This window comes from Aedes albopictus, chromosome 2 (genome assembly GCF_035046485.1).
Source record: "Aedes albopictus strain Foshan chromosome 2, AalbF5, whole genome shotgun sequence".
NCBI classification, from domain to species: Eukaryota; Metazoa; Arthropoda; class Insecta; order Diptera; family Culicidae; genus Aedes; species Aedes albopictus.
In genome coordinates, this window is record NC_085137.1 from 296,518,530 (window position 1) to 296,538,351 (window position 19,822).

Sequence of the window (19,822 nt, forward strand, 5' to 3'; positions counted from 1 at the left end):
TCACTTGCACCAACTATAGGTACACGGTTCCTGTTATGGAGGTAAAATTTAATATTGGTTCCTATAGTGGCGCATCCCATTGAATTCTTATGGGAATGGGACCCACCACTATAGGTGCAAAGGAGTCAAAAATTTAAGCAAAATAATTGTTTAAAATAGGTTTTTCGGCAAATCCTGAGCACAAAACTGAATTAATGTTATTAATTAGTTATGATGCATCTATTAAAAATGTCATTTGCAAGCTTTTTGTTTGAATTAGTGCTAAATTGGCACTACCACCACTATTGGTACTACCTCCACTAAGGGAGCTTTTACCCTAGTAGTAATTTATTGCTTGCATGTGCATAATAACCGCACCAGAAGAAAACATGAGTTTCTGATTAATAGTATGAAAGTCGACTATTTTGCCTTCACCCGTTTTATAGATATAATTTTCAGTTCTAGTAAACAAATTAATCATACCGCACTTAAACAACACATTAAGATTCGTGTTCATTATTTCAATATGTTTTGTGCGGTTTGTTATTCTTGGTTTTCGTCATTCTCAAAAGTACCGCTTGCTGCTCTGAATCTGACAGTACCACCCGGACCAAAATTTTTAGGTACGCTGACGTTGTTCGGCAGCTGTCAAGAAGCTCCCGGGTAGGTAATCTCACGCTGCTATATTCATCCTATTCGAAACAAGCTATTACGGCACCGATTTATTCTGTTCTTTTGGTTTTCATGGGTTCTCACTTCCAACAAAAAATACCAAAATAAGAAACAAAACAAACAGCGCTTCAATCGTTTGTTTTTCGTAGGATGAAAATGGGAGCCACATGCTTAATAAGGGAACCAATACCCTATAGCTTTATATAGGCTTCATATAGAAGGTATAACTTTTTTGAGAGACTTCTTTTTTAAGTCTTTCTCAAAGAGGCACATAATAGGCACTTACAAATTTTCAACGTAGTTTTTAATTGAGCTTAATGTTTGTGGGAGTGTGGGTTCGATTCCCGCTACACTTGGTGAACTATTTTCGGCAATCGGCAAATTCTTCACTGGGTGTTTCGTGTAGTGTCCATCGGCTAATGATAGTGATTGTTCAGTCTGTGCGACCTCTGGTTGAAGATGGTGTTTTAAGAATGTTTGTTCAATCTATGATTGTCTGATTGTTTTGTTGAGATAATTTGTTTTTTTAGACTTTTGTTGCAATAAGATTATATTTCTTAGATTCTTACAAAAACAAGTATTAGAGCAACCTTTCGAAACTAAATTATATTGCTGAAATTTAGATTTTAATACCATACAGAAATATCTTAAATTTTAAAGGAAGCTACAAAAAGTGTTTGAGATAAGCCTATATGTATATTGAAACTTCAAAGTAATTTCAAAAATTTGAATTGAAACTTCGAGAAATGCATACAGAACTTCAATGAACATTTTCTGACTGAAACACCAACATTTGCATGGTCTACAGTTCATTTAAAATCTCCAAAATATTCCTCGATAAAGAAAACTAGGTAATTGGAAATTCTAATAATTTAAAACATAATAATAAAATAAAATGTATGAAAGTACTGTTATTGAAGGGAATCTCATCAATGATGCTACATAATTTGTTTCGTTTGTAAATTCTTGTTGACAAAAGACAGTGTTGTCCACGTGGACATTTGACGAACACCCACCCCCCTCTCCGTGGACAAGCGTGGACTTTTCTCGAACCCCCTCCCCCTCTAAGCTGTCCACGTGGTATATGGACGGCCCCCCAGATGTTTTCGACTCGGAAACAGAGAATGCTGATGAAGCTGATGTTTTCTGCAGCTTTGAATATGGTTCGATAGCGGAAATGAGCCTTGTTTCAACTGAAGTCCAAGGAGACAGCAGCATATTGACCTATGAAGCAGAGGTCCCTGTCAACCCGGAGCCAACAGAAGGTGTCGCATCATCCTGTGTTAAGTACCGTTCAACAATAGAACTGGCTCTTGACGCAGAATCGATTGAGAATGCCTCAACAGTGGAAGTTGTTCAGGAGAACTCTTCAAGACCTTTAAAGGATTTTCTTAACGTACCGCCAACGCCGAAAAGATCAGCAAAACGGGAGTATAAATCTAAGCGATATCATGTTCTGACGTCCGACGAATTCATCGAGGAGTTCAAAATGAAAGATGAGGAGAAACATCGATTGGAAGAAGAAAAACAGAAAAGAAAGATTGCCAGGGAAGAACGTAAAATAGCTCTTGAGCGAGAGAAAATATCGAGGAAAACTCGCTCTTTTTCGAATGTTTAAGATAAATGGTCGGCGTTAAGTCAGATCTTTTTTCAATGATTTCGAGAAAATGTCCTGCAAGCACTTGAAATTTCAAATCTCTGGCATTAGTTTCAGAAATACTATTATACTTGTATGTATGTAATGACACATCTGCATCAAAACAACGTCGAAAAGTTCAGGTTCAACGAATTCCTCAGCTTATCTTTAACTGTCAGAAAAATCGCGTAGTCCACTCAGACTGAACGCCGACCAAATGTCACGGACTACCTTCGAAAAATGCCAATTATATTCATTTTTCGAAGCTAGTCACCTTAAAAATCCAAAAATTGGGGTTTTTTCGTGACTTACTTGTAGAACTGGTCTAGCCGCATAAGTTTTTCGTAAACCATATGCTCAGGTTGAACTTCTAAAATGAGCTGGATGTGGTTGAATTAGGATTTAACGAAATGACATTTTCAGCACTGATGACTCAAAACAAGTTAAGGTATACATTTAAATAGTTAACAACGCACTTGTTCCTACTATATGATATTGCTTCACATAAATCTCAATCAATGGCAAACCTTTAGTGGCGTGGCATTCGGCATTCAATGTATGCCTTCATGGCTCCAAACTCCATCCAAAAACCAAGGCTCCCGACAGGCAAAATCTGCCTTGCCAAAACTATGAACACAACTGTCCAAATGCGATGAGGTGGTGCATATGACACTATATTCCGAAAAAAAAAAAATCCCGTACGGTTCTCCGCTCATTGACTTTTACTTTTATGCTTTTCGTTCTCGATATGTAAGCAATAAGGGCTCTTCATTCTCCACGTGCATCCCAAGAAGCTAGATGGCACCGATCCTCCGGGGAGGACCAGCACGTCGTCGTCGTCACTGGCCTCAAGTGGAGTGCCAGTGCGCCTCTGGTAAAGCTTGCTGCTGCAGTTGACAGCAGCGCGTTGCATCGTCGTCGTCGTTGGCTAAGAACCTTTCTCTACGGAGCCAAGGAGAAACACCGCAGCAGGGGAGCGGGAAGAGCTGGAACTGATGTAGCTCGGTGGTACTTTATGAATAATGCATGAGCTTAAGAGTGAGGTCAGGTATCTCTATTTTGTACACTATGGCGTACCGGAAAGCTGTGATCCGATCTGGCTACCGAAGATTTAAATCGAGAAATCCATGGAGATTTTTTTTGTTTCGTTTCGGAGCCACATCTTCAGTGTGTTCTGTATGGGTTTAGTCTAGGGTCGGGTGGTGACTGGTGCAGCGTGACGGGCGAAGAATGGGCGAAGAGTGTAGATGCAGAGATATGCCGAATATGTGCTACATCTATGGTAGAATAAACAACCAGCAGTAAACGTAAAAGTCAATAAATTAAAGCGGTTCAGCTTGGGGCTGGAGACGAAGTGTCTGTTTCCAGCGGTTAAAAAAATAGCAATCATCGCTGTCTACATTATCACTTTGAAAATATTAGAGGGCAATTTTGTGAAAATTATACATTTAGAATAAATGCAAAATTTAAAAATACAATCTTCTTGTTGAAATTAACCCATTTCTTTTTTGACGAAATTAGCACTGCAGAACTACTTCGATAATTGTGGTCATCAATTTTACTGAAGTGCAGTACAACTGTCAACGACGTATGCAAACGTGAAATGAACGCTCATTTGTTATAAAAACTGAAAAGCGAACCATCAACGAACCGGTTAAATCGTATGCGTTTCACGCCGAGAACCAAGGATCGAATCCTACTCCCGACAAGTTCACAAAAAGTGAGCTCTTCCTTTGGAAGGGAAATAAATCCGTAGATCTCGAGATGATGCAGCGTAGGGCTAAATTTCGTCGAAAAATCATAAAGGAAACTACTTATTATCTTCAACCAGAGCTAGCAATGTTCTCACATCGACAAAAAATTATCTAGCTCGGTATTGCAACTTTTTTTTTACATTTTTGAGTTAAATAAAAAGGTCTAAAAGCTTTTATATCAGATGTAGTGAGCACTTGGATATTCAGTACGACCATGATGCTGAGGGTGACAGGTTCGATTTCCAGTCGGTCCAAGAGCTTTTCGTGAAGAAAATTTTGTGAAGAACTAGCATTATCGTTTAAATTCACAACAACAAAGAGATTTAAAAAACATACCACTCGATATACGCATTCAACATGGTCATTGGAAGAGGCAGCACTCAGTTAATAACCGTGGAAGGGCTCATATGAGTATGACAGTAAAAAATAGTTCAATTATTCCTTCAGAAATTCCTCCCTCTAGCGATTTCTCCAGGTATTCTTCCAGGTATACTTACAGAAATTCCTCCAGTAATGTCTCCAGGGATTCCACTAATAATTTTTTTTAAATGTTTCTCCAGGATTTCCTCAAGGATTTACTTTAGGGATTTCTCCAAGAATTCCTCCAGCATTTCTCCAAAAATTCCTCAAGGGATTCCTTCTGGAATTCGTCCAAAAACTCCTCCAAGCATTCATCCAGAAATTTATTTAGGAACTTCTTTAGATATTCCCCATGCGATTTTTTTAGGGATTACTCCCATAAGTGCTCTAAAGATTCCTGCAGGGATTCCTTCAAGTATACTTTCGGGAATTCTTCCAGGGATTCTTACAGGTTTTACTCCAGGCAAACCTGCAAGAATTTCGTCCAGCGATTTCTGCAGGAATTCCTTCAGGAATTGCTTCGGGATTTTTTTTTTCAGAGTTTGCTACAGGAATTCCTATAGTGATTCCTTTAGAAATTCCTCTCGGGGTCTTTTCAAAAACAATATTCAGGGGTTCGGTCAGAAATTCATCCATTATCTCTTCCAGGGATTCCCAAGATTTTTTCCAGGATTACCTGAAGAATTTTTGAATTACTTGAATGATTTCTCCAGCGTTTTGTTTTGGAATTCTTTAAAATAATTTTAGAGGGATACATGAACCAGGAAATTCACAAATAAATCATTCAGGAACTCTTCCACAGATTTATTCTGGAATTCCTTCAAGAATACCCCTGCAGCTCCTGCAAAGTAGTTTTTTCAAAAATTTGTTTTGCAATTCTTTCGCAGACACTGTGACTTACTTTAAACATATTAGTACATTACATACTAGAAGCGCTTTCAGACATTTATCCAGGAAATTCTTCAGAAATTCACAAGAGAATACTTTCGGAATTCTCCCAGGTTTTTTTTTCTCCCAGTAGTTTCTCTAGAAAATGCACCATTAATTCTAGGATTCTAGGAATTCCTTCTTAAATTTCTCCAGACATTTTCTTTTAGATACATTCCTTCAGGTAAATTCCAGGATTTAAAAAAAAATCCATCGTTTGAGAGTTCTTCGGAAATACCTGCAAGATTTTTTCCAAAAAATTACCTTAAGAAATTATCCAATGATAGTTTAAAGGCTTTCAAGAGAATACCATCAAAAATTTTTCCAATAATTCTTCCGGGAATACGCTTATCGACAATTCTATAAGATTATGTTCTGAGATGAGTATATGCAGTATAGAAGTATATTAAACTGTCTTTAGCGAAATTCCGGCAATGATAAAATTGAAGGTTATTCCAAGGGTATTCTAAGATTGCTAATAAGCATGGACAAATTATGTGATTAATTATTGAAAGAACTCCAGTTAGTCATAAAAGACATTATGTAGACATTTCCAAAAAATCTTCGGGTGTCCATTATGTTCTACTGGAGAAAATTTTAAAAGATATCATGACGAAAATTCTGGGTTAGTCCGTAGAATTCGTAATTTCCAAAAGAGTTAAGCTTTGATTTTGTAACGTTTTGACGTTTTTCATCTTTTTTAGTAAAATAAAGTTTGAATTCAGTTTGATAAATTTGGATAAATCTGTTTTGCCTTTCTCGTACACCAAGGAGTACCGAAAGGCTATATGTTCACTCCAAAAATAAAATTTCGATAGAGCCCCCAGAGGGGCAAGTTTCATATACCAATCGACTCAGCTCGACGAGTTGAGATGATGTCTGTGTGTGTGTATGTGTGTGTGTGTATGTATGTGTGTGTGTGTATGTGTACAAAAAAGGTCACCTCACTTTTAGATAGTAAATATCAACCGATTTTAACGATTGATGGCTCATTCGACGCGGCATCTGGTCCCATTGTTTCCTATTGAAAATGGTTCGGATCGGTCCAGCCGTTCCGGAGTTATGGCCATTTAGGTGCTCCGGAACCGGTACCCCTGGAAGGGGCCAGACATGAAAATGCTCCAAACCAATGCATGCGACCCATCAAACTACGGCATTTACGATTATCTGATGAACGGTAAGCAAGAAAATAGTGTCAGACCATATCTGAACCGGTAGTGTTCCGGAACCGGTTCTGGGTGTCCCGCCGGAAGCGGCCAAATATCAAATTGAACAAAACTCATGCATGCGACACATCAATCAGCGGCTTTTTCGATAATCCGATGAACGATTAGCAGGAAAACAGTATCAGACTACATCTGAACCGGTAGTGTTCCGGAACCTGTTCCGGATGTCCCACCGGAAGTGGCCAAATATAAAAGAGTACCAAACCCATGCATGCGACACATCAAACAACGGCATTTCCGATAACCTGATGAACGGTAAGCAGGAAAACAGTATCAGACCATATCTGAACCGGTAGTGTTCCGGAACCGGTTCTGGATGTTCCGCCGGATGTAACCAAATATAAACGAGTACCAAACCGATGCGTGCGACACATCAAACAGAGGCATTTTCGACAATCTTACGAACGGTAAGCAGGAAAACAGAATCAGACCATATCTAAACCGGTAGTGTTCCGGAACCGGTTCCGGATGTCCCACCGGAAGTGGCCAAATATAAAAGAGTACCAAACCCATGCATGCGACACATCAAACAGCGGCATTTTTGATACCCTGATGAACGGTCAGCAGGAAAGCAGTATCAGACCATATCTGAACCGATAGTTGTCCGGAACCGGTTCCGGGGGTCTCGACGGGTGTGGCCAAATATAAAAGAGTACCAAACTCATGCATGCGATACAACAAATAATGGCTTTCCTGATAACCTGATGACTGGTTATTATATTATATTTGGTATGGGGAAGACTTCCAGAGTCCAAAATGGCGATCAGGATATCCAAAATGCCGATCTTAAATTTAAGATGGCGGCTCCGAATTCAATATCGCGGCTGTTTAATTGAGTTTTAGGGCCTGAAACAATGCATTATTGGTATATTTGGTATGATGATGATGTCTGGATTCCAAAAATGGCGACCAGAACATCCAAGATGACAATCTTTAATCTTAAATCGCGGCTTCAAATTCAAGATAGCGTCTTTTTCTTAAGAGTTTGAGGCTCAAACATCGAAAGCCAGATAAACGATATGATTTCTGGTATGATGAAATGGATTTCTGTTAATTGTATGAAAGTGCGATATACATAAACTAGAGTGCCCCAACAAGAGTGGCGTCAATGTCAAAATTGGAACAAAGATCATGTGTCAAATTGCTGTCAAATCCATACAAACGCGCGTTCCAAACGAGTAGGAGACCTGTCAAAATCGGAACATGACGCCACTCTCCCTTCCAGTCACTCTAACATAAACATTTCGTCTGAGTTTTATTGAAATGGGGTTTCGAAGGCACGAGAAAGGCGCCATCACCGCTAGGTGGATTAATTAGGGTTTTTTCTTTAAATTATTACTATTTTAGTTAATTTGTAGCTTTTGACGTTTTTATCTTTTTTAAGTAAAATCTCGTTAATTAGATTCGTTGAATTTGGCTTGGAGTTTGAACCGTTTCCTATAATAGAGATTATCCTTTTCATGTAAGGTTTGTGTCTAGGCTAAGCTAATGACGATTCATGTTATGCATCTTATAGGACTTTTTCGATGGCGCTAAATAGTTTTGCGGCCATGTGCGGTTTGAATTTGGCGCACTTGTAAATAATAGTTTGTAGATTGTATAGACGACTGTTTCTATAGCAGGAAATTTACTTGACTAGAGAATTCGACTTGACTCCATCACTTTCAGTTTGAGTCGGCTAGAGAACAGAAGCTAGCTTGAGCGACCTTCTGCCAGTTTTAAGTTTTGTCAAAGGTGTGTAGTGTTTTTGTAGTAATGTAGATTTGTGAAGTAGTGCCGTTTGAAGTGAATTTATAATTAATTGTCTGTTTTTCATTCTGTAGTAACTTAAATGTTGGATTTTGTCGCCAGGGGCAGATGCTCTGTTTCCTGTGCGTTTAATTGTTGTAAAAAAGGTAATTGTGAGTTTGAATTTGTTTTTAGTGTATATTGTTTTAACTCTGTGTTTCGTCCATGGACCTCAGCGTCCAAGAGACGCTTTTTATTTTGGGCTTTAAGCCACTAGTGCTCGTCCTCGCCCGCCAGTTCCTGGCAGTTAAACGGAGTCAAGGGGAATACTTCCGGCCTACCTGCGTGCAGTTAAGGCACGATCGGGCAGAGTACCGGACCGCCGACACCCCTCCGCACCTATAGTCCGGCGAATATTTAGGACAGCGAGCTAACGTCGACGATTGGCCAGGAGACACCACCGTCGACGAACAAAACCTGCGCAGGTACGTTAGTCATGGCCATGATAACACACAGACACACACACACACACACACATACACAAAACATCTTGACGATCAGTTTGTGAAAAATAATATACGGTAAAACGAATTTGATTGCTTGTTGTGCTTAGTTTCATTCTTATTTGTTTCCGTTTGAATAAATTCACTTCAGCGACCCTTAATTGTTTATTTTTCCTTGTTAATTCTGTTTAAGTCTCTTTTTGGTGTAAATTTCCGTTATTGCTTCAGTTCGTCCGTTTATGTGTATAAGGTTTAGTGCGTTTTGGGTTTTTGTTCAAGATAGCGGCCGTTCGAAGGAGCCCTTGAGAGTAGAGTTGTCTAATTAGTCGGGCAAACCTAAATTGAACCGGTGGTCTCTCGTTCGCGAGAGTGGCGCAAAAGCCATCGCGTTTTGAGATTCTCTTGTGCTTATACGACGAACGGTTACAATTTGTCACGATAGCTTTGTAGACATGACCAAAAACATGTTATAAGTTCTACAAGAAACAATGCACGAGTGAAGTTCGTAATCTTCCAGAAATTGACCACCGCTACCAGCACAGCTCGGATTTGTGTAGAATAGGCAAGGTTTTTTTTTTAACGAAATGTACCAAATACCTACAACAGCGTGACTGCTTTAGAATGAAGTAATGCGTTGAAAAGCTGGCTTCGCCCGTGACGTTGAAACTAGGATAACGCCTGAATCTCTAGAACTTTTAAAGATACTATTACATCCTGGATGACCATTTTAAAATGTGCATTGTTTGATAGACGCGCAAATACTCGATGCTCAGGAAAGTAAAAGAAATTTATAATGACCGACTAGAAATCACCTTCACAATATTTTTAATGAATACACTCGCGTTTACGCTTCAGCTATATCAGCACTTTCTTACTATGTGGCATCTATTTTCACAAGGGGTTCAAAAACTTCTGCTGGAATTCCATTGCAAATTTTACCAGATTTTTTTCACAAGAAACTTGAATTCCGTAAGGAACCACTTAGGGTTAACAGTTATAATAAGCCCCCCTTAAGCAGAAACGGCATTATCTCTGAAGCTAGCGCCTTATTACATCTATTGTCCACTGATAATCGTTGTTCTTTAATGAAGTGTTGCATGCAAATTATGCCTTTAGAGGGGCGGCTATGGAAGCTTTAAAACGTGTATCGGAAACGTCTCAAGTGTTGCCATTTCAAAACAACCGGGGCAATACATGTTGCAAAATAATACAAGGGAACAGAACTAGCTTCGTTTATAATCAAGTCTGTTTACAAGAGGCAGAATATTACGTTTTCAGACTTTTTTTATATTTTGCTTTCCACGAACGGTCCAGCTTGCTGGCAATTATTCTTCAATATTTATGATTTGCAATCGATCACGCATGCGAAAAGCTCTTAAATCGATAGAAAATTTAGAGGGCATTTTGCCCGGTGGGGCGCATTATACCCTTTTACCCTACCAATATTATGTATTGATGCTGCTAGAAAATTTAGAAGTTCTTTGGGATACCCATCAAGGAATTATGTGAACTTTCTAAACTATCATTTAGATTTCATTTCTTGGCGATTTAAAAAAGAAGTTGTACAAAGTATTGTTACTTACATGATTCTGGTTATATTACATTCCCAAACAAAATTAACAGTCCATTTTGGACAATGATCTTGAAAAAGAGTGACATGTTGAGAATAGTCTCCAATAACTATCAATTTCAACACATATTATGCCGAATAAATATCTAGTAAGATGATGGAGATGAATCAAAAGTAGAGAATTTGATGGTTCAAACAGAATGAAAGTGAACATGCATCTGTGGCTTTTTGAGCTTTGATTAGCAGCTATTCGGATCCTCCTAGAATGTCGACGACGCCTTACCAATATTTTTTGTTCTCGATGGATGTTAATCTGGGGAGTTGTAAAATAATCTTAAAGACACGGATACGTTCAATGCTTCCAGTAAGCTAATCGCTCTTTGAGGAAGCACGACACTATAGACAACGGACTAGCATTCTTGCTAGTCAAAAGTCGTAATTGTCCCTTTCACTAGGAGAAGGAAGATCAACCTAAAAGCTTTTCGGCTTGGAGGAGTACAAATTCATCCTAGTGATCGAGTCAAATACTTAGGTTTGATACTGGATGCCAAACTGAACTGGAATGCTCAAATCGAGTCCGTGATCGGTAAGGCAACAAGTGCGTTCTGGTTATGCTCCAAAACTATTGGCAGGAAGTGGGGCTTGAAACCAAAAAATTATAATGTGGATTTATACTGCCATAATTCGCCCAAAAGTGACATATGCATCGTTTGTCTGGTGTCCAAAAATAAAAGAGGCTACCACTCAATCAAAACTTGCGAAAATTCAACGTCTTGCGTCCATTGCTGTTACAGGAGCGATGCGAAGCACTCCATCAAAAGCTTTAGATGCAATTCTCGATCTGCTACCTTTGCACGAGTACGTGCAATTAGAAGCAGAAAACGAATTGCTGAGACTTGAACGAGTTGAAAAGTTTATGCCAGGTGATCTTGTAAGTCACCTTAGCATTTCAGAATACTTCCAAAATAGGCCAGTAATGTAAATGATTAAAGACTGGATGAAACCAGTGGAGAACCGTTACAAGTTGCACGAAACAACTCGTGCAGATTGGGAAGTCGGAGCTCCCACTGTTCGTCAAGGATCAATCAAATTCTATACAGATGGCTCAAAAGTTGGAATAAAAACGGGAGCAGGAATCTACGGCCCTGGAATACAAATTTCAGTGGCGATGGGACACTATCCTACGGTGTTTCAAGCAGAGATGCTTGCTATTTTGAAATGCGCAAATATCTGCCTTGAGAGAAAATACAGATGTGCAAATATTTCTCAGATAGTCAAGCTGCACTAAAAGCATTGTGCGCTTATAAATGTACTTCAAAGCTTGTCTGGGAATAAATTCTTTCACTGCGCAGGCTGTGTCAAGGGAATTCAGTAAACTTAAACTGGGTTCCAGGTCACTGTGGCATTGAAGGGAATGAAATGGCAGACGAGCTAGCTAAAAGTGGTTCCAACTTACAGTTTGCTGGTCCAGAACCATTTTGTGGTATATCAAACTGTGCAATAAAAATGGACCTGAAATGCTGGGCTGAGCAGAGGGTGATATCCAATTGGATGGATGTCAAACATTGCAATCAGTCAAAACGATTTATAACGCCAAATGCTTATAAAACCAAAAAGCTCTTAGAGCTCAACAAGAGAGCTCTATGTACATACACTGGACACTGCACGAGCAGGTATCACTTGAAAAATATAGGCCAGATGCAGAGTGATATCTGTCGTTTCTGTGATACGGAACGTGAAACTTCGGAACATCTGCTTTGCAGTTGTGGTGCTTTATACACGCGCAGGCAAAGATTTTTAAATAGTGGTTGCTTGCAACCCAGTGAGATCTGGTCTGCAGAACCTGGGAAGGTCTTGGAGTTTATCAATTCCATTGCACCTGAATGGGAGACGACGCGTCGTGGCCGAAGCTGATTACTTGACACATGGTAATTAGCTGGCTAGATGCGAATATCAAAACGGGACATGCCACAGAAGCTCAGCCTGTTGGACGCAGTGGCTCAATTTCCCCAACAGGAGGAAAAAAAGCAATCTTGCTTACATCATTATAAATAAATTAGTAGTATTCACTCGTTATCCACAAATATTTACTGAGGTCCCCTGACGGTCTAGAATTAAAAGAAGAGCTTGACATCACAAAACAAAGAAGGGAAAAAATCTCAAGAAATAAGTTTGTAGTTTCTTAGTTCAAAATTTCGTCCAGCTTTGTCCAAAGAGCAATGAAGTGTCACATTGCGAGTACAATTTTTCTCCCCATGCTGCCCATCAACAAAATAATACAAAGTCCTATTCTCCTACCTTTGAAATCGTTGCTCGCGGAAAAAAAGTTGGAGGGGTTATATACTAGACACGACCGCATGTCTGACGTTGAATAACGTCCGTTTATGCATTAGTTTCGGAAAGTCTCTTTAATAAAGACAAATCAATCAATTAATCAATCATTAGTTTCGGTTATTGAATGCTGTATTAACATTGATAAAGACTGTGATGTGAAATTTTGGTTTGGTTTAGTTTGATTGTAGACGGCAATTGATAGTGGAGTTTATTATTTATCATTATTTTCGATCCGATTCATTCTTTATAAACTTTGCCGTTCAATTTGAATAGGTCGTAAGTTTGCTGGGATTCCTATACAGATAAGACCTATTCAAATCGAACGTCAGAACTATTTAAACCTGTGTACTAGCCCAGCACTAGGTTTTCTTGGTTCACCATTTATGGGCAGCCCAGGTATTGGTAGTCGTAACTAGTTTCTCTTTCATTAAACTATGTTGTTGCTCTCGAAATACAGTGAGTCAATTTGCAGAATAATTTCAGCGGGTTTGCTAGACCTTTGAATTTCTTTGGATGCTAACAGGTAATTATTTTGCGAAGAAAATTTATGCAGTTTTCAAATCCTCTCGCACAATTTCTCTGCTTTTGCTGGTTTATATATAGAAATTTAGAATGGACGCGACAAGACTTGTTCCGCGTAGTAGTTGGTTTTAAAATGTTTCCATAAACGAATTTGTCAAAACCATTTAACCGTTCATTTTATAAGAATTTAAGCAGATACAATCTGACAGATCAATCAAAAATGCAAATCATTTAGCTTATGCTAATTGGTGGACTGGAATTACCAATATGTAATTATATAACTAAGAATTTCTAGATATCATACAGTTTTCTTCTATATTGTGTGGCAAAAATGTCTGGGAAATATAAAGGATGCTACAACAATCTAATATATTTCCACTACATATTCCGCTTGCAAAGTTTATGCTACGGTTTTAAGACTTAGTCGGTTTTGACATATTTGTGACCCGACGCGTCGTCTAAGAAAATTATTCGATTCACTCTTGGGAGGAACATTTTTGAAGCCCTTAGAAAGGCTGTTTAATTTCATTTGTTGTACAATAATCGTTCAATTGTTGCATGAGGTGAAAATCGGTAGCTATGCCAACCAAATCCAGAGCGCCATCGGTGGCGTTGATTCCGATGGGGGTTTTGCGATGGCGATGCTGCGCAAACTTGGGGCAAAAGAAAGCCCTCGTTGCCGCGCACCAGTTTGAACTGGCTGATTGCTCCACTGGCGCCGCGTACAACGATACGAAGGAGAGCGTAACAGCCGACAACCACCGCGCTCGGCTTGCCAAAGCATACTGATGGAAAACGCAAACGGAGAAACTGGCTAGCTCTCCTTCAATGTGATCCCCTCGACGGGTCAAGAAAGAATGATGGAAGATGAGAAGAAGCAGTTTGCTTTTATATGGCACAATGGCCGGGCTTCCCCTCTCGAACGTGATTGGTTAAATGTGAGGGGAGTAAAATTCAACGATGCCATACAAATTTATCTGCAATAATTCATTATAGCGGAGTATTAAAATATACTAAAATGATTATTATTAGCTATTTCCAAATCAGTATGTAGGCTTAGGATTAACCAATATTATAATGTTTAGTAAGGAATGACAGTATATAGTACAAAAGTCATGTACTTTCGACCAAAATTTCTTAAGATTACAGATATTTGAAATTCTAAAATTGTTATTGAAATTTAGCAACGCTGGTTAACATTTTTATTTTCCAGCAAACCTGCCATTCTTCAAAGTTGAAGAAATTTTAAGCAGATTTATTATGCGCGCATAAGTTTAGGCTTTTGTCACCGTATCTTGCATTTAGAATAGATTCGACATCAAGCGGTTAAAATATTCCCAGTTGTTGCCATGCCCATTCGCTATCGCACTAGGAAATTGCTAATAAACCACCGCCGCTGCTACTAGGTTGCTGTCGGTGCTTGTACCGCGCTCGGCGGTGCTCTCGAAGTAGGTTTCAAGATGTTTGCACTTGCGTTTCTTCAATTTCTAGTGGAATTCGAATCAACTCTTTCGTGGAATTTAAAATTGTAGCCCTAATAAGGGCTGTTTAATTTTCATTTCACAAAACCAAACCGCGTTGCTGCCGTGTTGTCGGCGCCCATCCGTTTTCCGAACTGGGGAAATGATAAATTATTCCACCACCGCCGCTGCTGCTCGGTTGTCGTCGGTGCGTCCGCCCGTCCACCGCGGTCGACAGCGTGAAAATGTGCTGTGAGAATGCTGAGCGAAAATGCAAACCGAGCTGTGCTCCTCCGTTCTGATCCGGTGAACGACTCCGCTTGAGCTGCCGCGCGCGAAGACGCACGACCGACCATCACGCTCGGCTTGCCAAAGAATACTAAACGAAAACGCAAACGGAGCAAGCTGCACAGCTCTCTCCCGATGCGTTCCCCTCGAGGTGTTGCTGAAGAATGAAGGAAGAGGGGAAGAAGAAATAGCTTTTATACTGCCAGGCGCTCGATCGAAAACCTCAAATCTGTGCTCGAACGTGATTGGCTGGATAAAACATGGGTTCACTTTTCCCAACTTTTCAATAGTTTGCTATTGAAAATCAATAGTTACCTTGTAGAGAATCGATGCGTAGATAAATTTGTGATCAATTCATGCAAAAATTTTGAAAATCCATCAAGAAATGACAGAGTTATTAGCGGTCAAAATCTAACCACTTTTCGTTACATGCTCAAATTTTCGGTTTTCTGAAGTTACACCCCTATATGTTGCCGAAGGACGTTATTCAACGTCAAAATGCTCTTCTATACTGGCGACAGTAGAAAAATACCTTTCCTGGCAAAGAATTGAAATAAAAATAACAACAGAACAAAACGAGAGAAAAGATGCGTTTTACGTGACATATCGAAGTTCACGCATCGCACCCGGGTTTATTCAATTCACCGTGGCTCGTCGTCGACATTCATATGTGGTGTTGTCTCAAAACCCGTCGTCCGCTTGCTCGGGAGAGAACAACGGAAAAAAGTAAGACATGGCACAGAAATGACACAAAAAGCGCTGCTGAGCTCCATTCAGCGTTTGAACCGTCGTCGTCGAGGTTTTTACGTGTTTAGAACGCTTTTATGGGACATTGTGCCGGGGGCCTTTATGGTCACGAGGCCGACCGGTGATAAATTTTCAAAGTGATAGAACTTGTTCTTCACCGAAATCTCTCCGTCTCGTTGTCCACCCTGTACCTGTCCACCCAACGATAGCAGTCTTTTCTTTTTCTATGTGTACAGAGATATCAGCGTGGAGATTCGGTAACAATTGACTATAAATATTCGAGTTTTTTCGTCTCTCACTTCACTATCAGTGAAAGTTTGACCCGTCTGTTCCATGTTGGTCCATTGAATCAATCGAGTAGTTTTCGTGGGATGACCTTTCTGTTCCTTTTCCTTCCGCTTGCCGTTTCCCAGTGACCCTCCTCGGGTCAACGTGGTCTGATTAAAATATTCTCATCGCTCTATACGTCGGCACTCCAGTGATCTAATGAACTGATTTCTGAAGTATCCTTCCTTCTATATACGTACGTCACATCGGCATACCGTCAAAAGACTCTGGAACGGCAACCTTTGATACTGTGTCAAAAGAGGGTTTGGAAAGGAACAACACATGATATTGAAACGGATACAACAAGAACCGAGCGTTTTTGTTGATCATTAGACGGATTTTGCCGAACAACTAATAGCAAAGGGTGAGTCGCCGCGGATCTTTTGATTTTCTTTTTCTTCGAGGAAATGGGACCCATAATGATGATTGGAAAGAACGTCAATTTGACAAATTTATTGTCTACATTTTGCGGATTTTTATTTATTCGCCCAAGCTTTTCACAGGCGCCACATGGACATAACATTAATTTTACAATTAACTTTTTTTTACTGCCTCAAATACTAAGTTGGAAGTTGAAGTACTCGCGACTGTTTTCAGGTTAGGGATTACAAAAAATTTAAATTGAGAAGGAGGGATTTAGGAGACTTAAGCATAATTATTTGCTTAGCTTGGCTTTTCTTTAAAAAAATCGAAGGTATTCGACGCCGAATCCGATTTTTGGGTTATTGTTTCTTTTTTCTGAGACGGAGTCTGCTTCTCTGCTTATTCAGGGCTTCCTTCGAAAATTAGCATTGCGAAGATTTGGGAGATGACCGAAGTTCCCATTCCAAAAAAAGTCTGAACCAGTTCGGGACTCGAACATAGACTAGCCAGGTTCAGGTCGTCTTCTACAACAAAAGTAAAAGCCAGGACTACTTTCTCCTCGGCCCACAAAACACGTTCCTATGGTCGCCAAACCCTTCGTCTCTCCGGAACCACCAAGAAGGCATTGCTTCAGAGAGGAGCTAGTGCACATCGCACGCTCAAGGTTAGCTGCGTAGCCTGCAGAAACGAACATGAATGACTCGCATTGGAGAGTCCATCACGGTAGCATGCTGGCGCTCAGCCAAATTCCCGAAGACCACTCCCTTTGTTCTCGGAAGGCGGGCAGGGTCGATCCCACGCCCGCGTCTAACTGTTCTTCAAACATGTCTACGTGGAACCAGATCAGATCTGCTGAAGGCAACGGTATCACTACCCATCAGGTCCTCTCAGCAGCGCCAGAAGGTTGCTAACAGTAGGGTCTCCACCTGCCCTGGCCCTTATCGGGGTCCCCTTTCCAACCGCGGGTTCGGATCCAACCCAGTAGACCGAAGCCACGACAGCAACGCTAACAGGATTTCCTCACTGCGGCAATTTAATCGCTGTAAGGGTCGATTTCGACCGCAGGGCACCGGTATGACCTACAAAGCCCACTCCAAACCCCTGGACCACCTTTTGTACCGCGTCTTAATAAGCCATTCTCTGTACTGTAGCTCCCAGACGATGTGAGTGATAGACGTTGAAACGGCGTTCCAGCCAAACTCATCCCTACACATCGTAGAGCGGACCTGGTGTGATGGTTAGAACACTTGACTATCACGCCGAGGACCTGGGATCGAATCCCACTCCCGACAAACTCGCAAAATGTGAGTTCTTCCTTCGGAAGGGAAGTAAAGTGTGGGTCCCAAGATGAACTAGCCTAGGGCTAAGAATCTCGTTAATACAGATAACAAAAAACCCTACACATCCTCTGGACAAGATTGTCCGGAGTAGTGTCCTCCCGCATGTGGCAAACATGCGGTCACGCATTGTGCGAAAACGCGGACACATGAACAAAACGTGTTCTGCCGTTTCCGAAACGGTGTAGATTCTGTCGGAAGCAACCATGGCCTGAAAGGCACAATGGCACAAATTTTCCAAATGGAGGAGAACATGCCTCTGAAGCCGACCTACTGATGGCATGAAAGGACCTGTGCCAGGTGGAATGTTACTTCCCCATGGCGCCTATTAATCCAACTATCTACCCTACAAATCTACCTATTCATCCACCTTCCTTTGGTGGAACTGTCCCACGCGTGCTGCCATTTGACCATTGAGGTCATCCTGGCAGTCCTGCGAATGCCTTTTGTGCCGCGCATTTCGAAGCACTCCATGTCCTCCATGTCCAGTGATGACGCAGAGCGCGTCGCGTGGCACGTTACGGGACGCGCTCGTAACATTCGGTACTTTCCAGCTTACCACGGTAGCTTTCGGTACTTAGCACAGTGCCCCACGCCGGGCCGCCATACCTTAGTATAGACATTGCGACAGTAGCCAGAAGCTTGCGCTTACTGGCGTACACCGCAGAGCTATTGGACATCATCCGGGACAGTGCCACTATAGCTGTGGAGGCTCTTTTACAGGCGTAATCAACGTGCCTATCGATGGTGAGCTTATCGTCGATCATCACACCCAAGTGTTTGACGGAGCGCTTTGACGTGATAGTTCAATCGCCTACACTGATCACCGCTTGCTGCCCCGACTTCCGGTTGATCACAACCAACACCACAGTTTTGTGGTGAGCTAACTCCAGTTTCCTGGACCTCATCCACGCCTCCCCAACCCTGATCGAGTGGATGGTAGTCAGCTCCACTTTTTCGATTGACTCACCGCAGACTTCGAGTGTTATGTCGTCAGCAAAGCCGACAATCTCCACGACCACCGGGAACTCTAACCTCAACACCTCGTCGTGCGTGACATTCCATAACACTGGACCCAGGATGAAACCCTGCGGTTCCTGAGGTTATGTGAAAGCACTTCCGAGAGTCAGAAGAGACACGAGACGAGACATAGACCATGTTCGAGGATGCTAACTATATTTTGATAGTTTGATTCATACCAGAAGAGATGGCTTTACAGTCTTGAAAAAATAAAAATACTGCGATGTTATCTTGTTCGACGTCTTCTGGGACTCGATTTTTTACAAATTCATAGTGCAGGGTGACTCGGAGTATAAGACGTTCCAATTCTTCCACGTTAATATCAATATTGTTTCGTACAAACAGAACCCCAAGATTTGTAAATCCGGCCCTGGGGCAAAGAAAATATGTAACGCCTTAACGGACGCATGGACAATTTTTGATTGAAAGATGAAAGCTTCACTTTAACGAACACCTCACTGACACGTAAAAGACAGACACTGAGGATCAGGATAGTAAGAGCAATGACTATCAATACGACGGATGATAAAAATTAATCAACTTCCTCACTGAGTATCAATTTTGAGCATCTCATACATTTTGTTAGCTGTGCAAAAGACCTTCCAACTCGAACGTCCATCCCAGACGGTAGTTGCCGTGAGTTTTTGTTTATTTGTAACAATTGATTTCCAATTTCCATCTGTGACAAACCTTCTCGCGAGGAACATTCGTCAACAGCTGGATAGATAGGCACGTGAGAAAGCGTATGCTAATGCGTCGTCGTCGTCAAAACCGGTAAACACTTATCTCCCAAATGACAAAGCGGACAATCGGCGCTGGATTACACTGAGCTGCCGGGGGTCAACGTATTGTCTGCAGTCGAAAGAAAGATGTATGTGCTGCAGCTCGTAAATTTATTTTAAAGTGCCATTACTTCGGCCAGGACGATTTGTCATCTCTGTGAAATGTTTATTACTGCGGCAGCTTTGGAGGAATAAAGCATATACTACTGATGCTCCCCTTTGTAGTTCGTGGGTATTGACATGCTTCGTAGATGTTTTCAGAACAATGGTACAAAATGTTCTGTTAA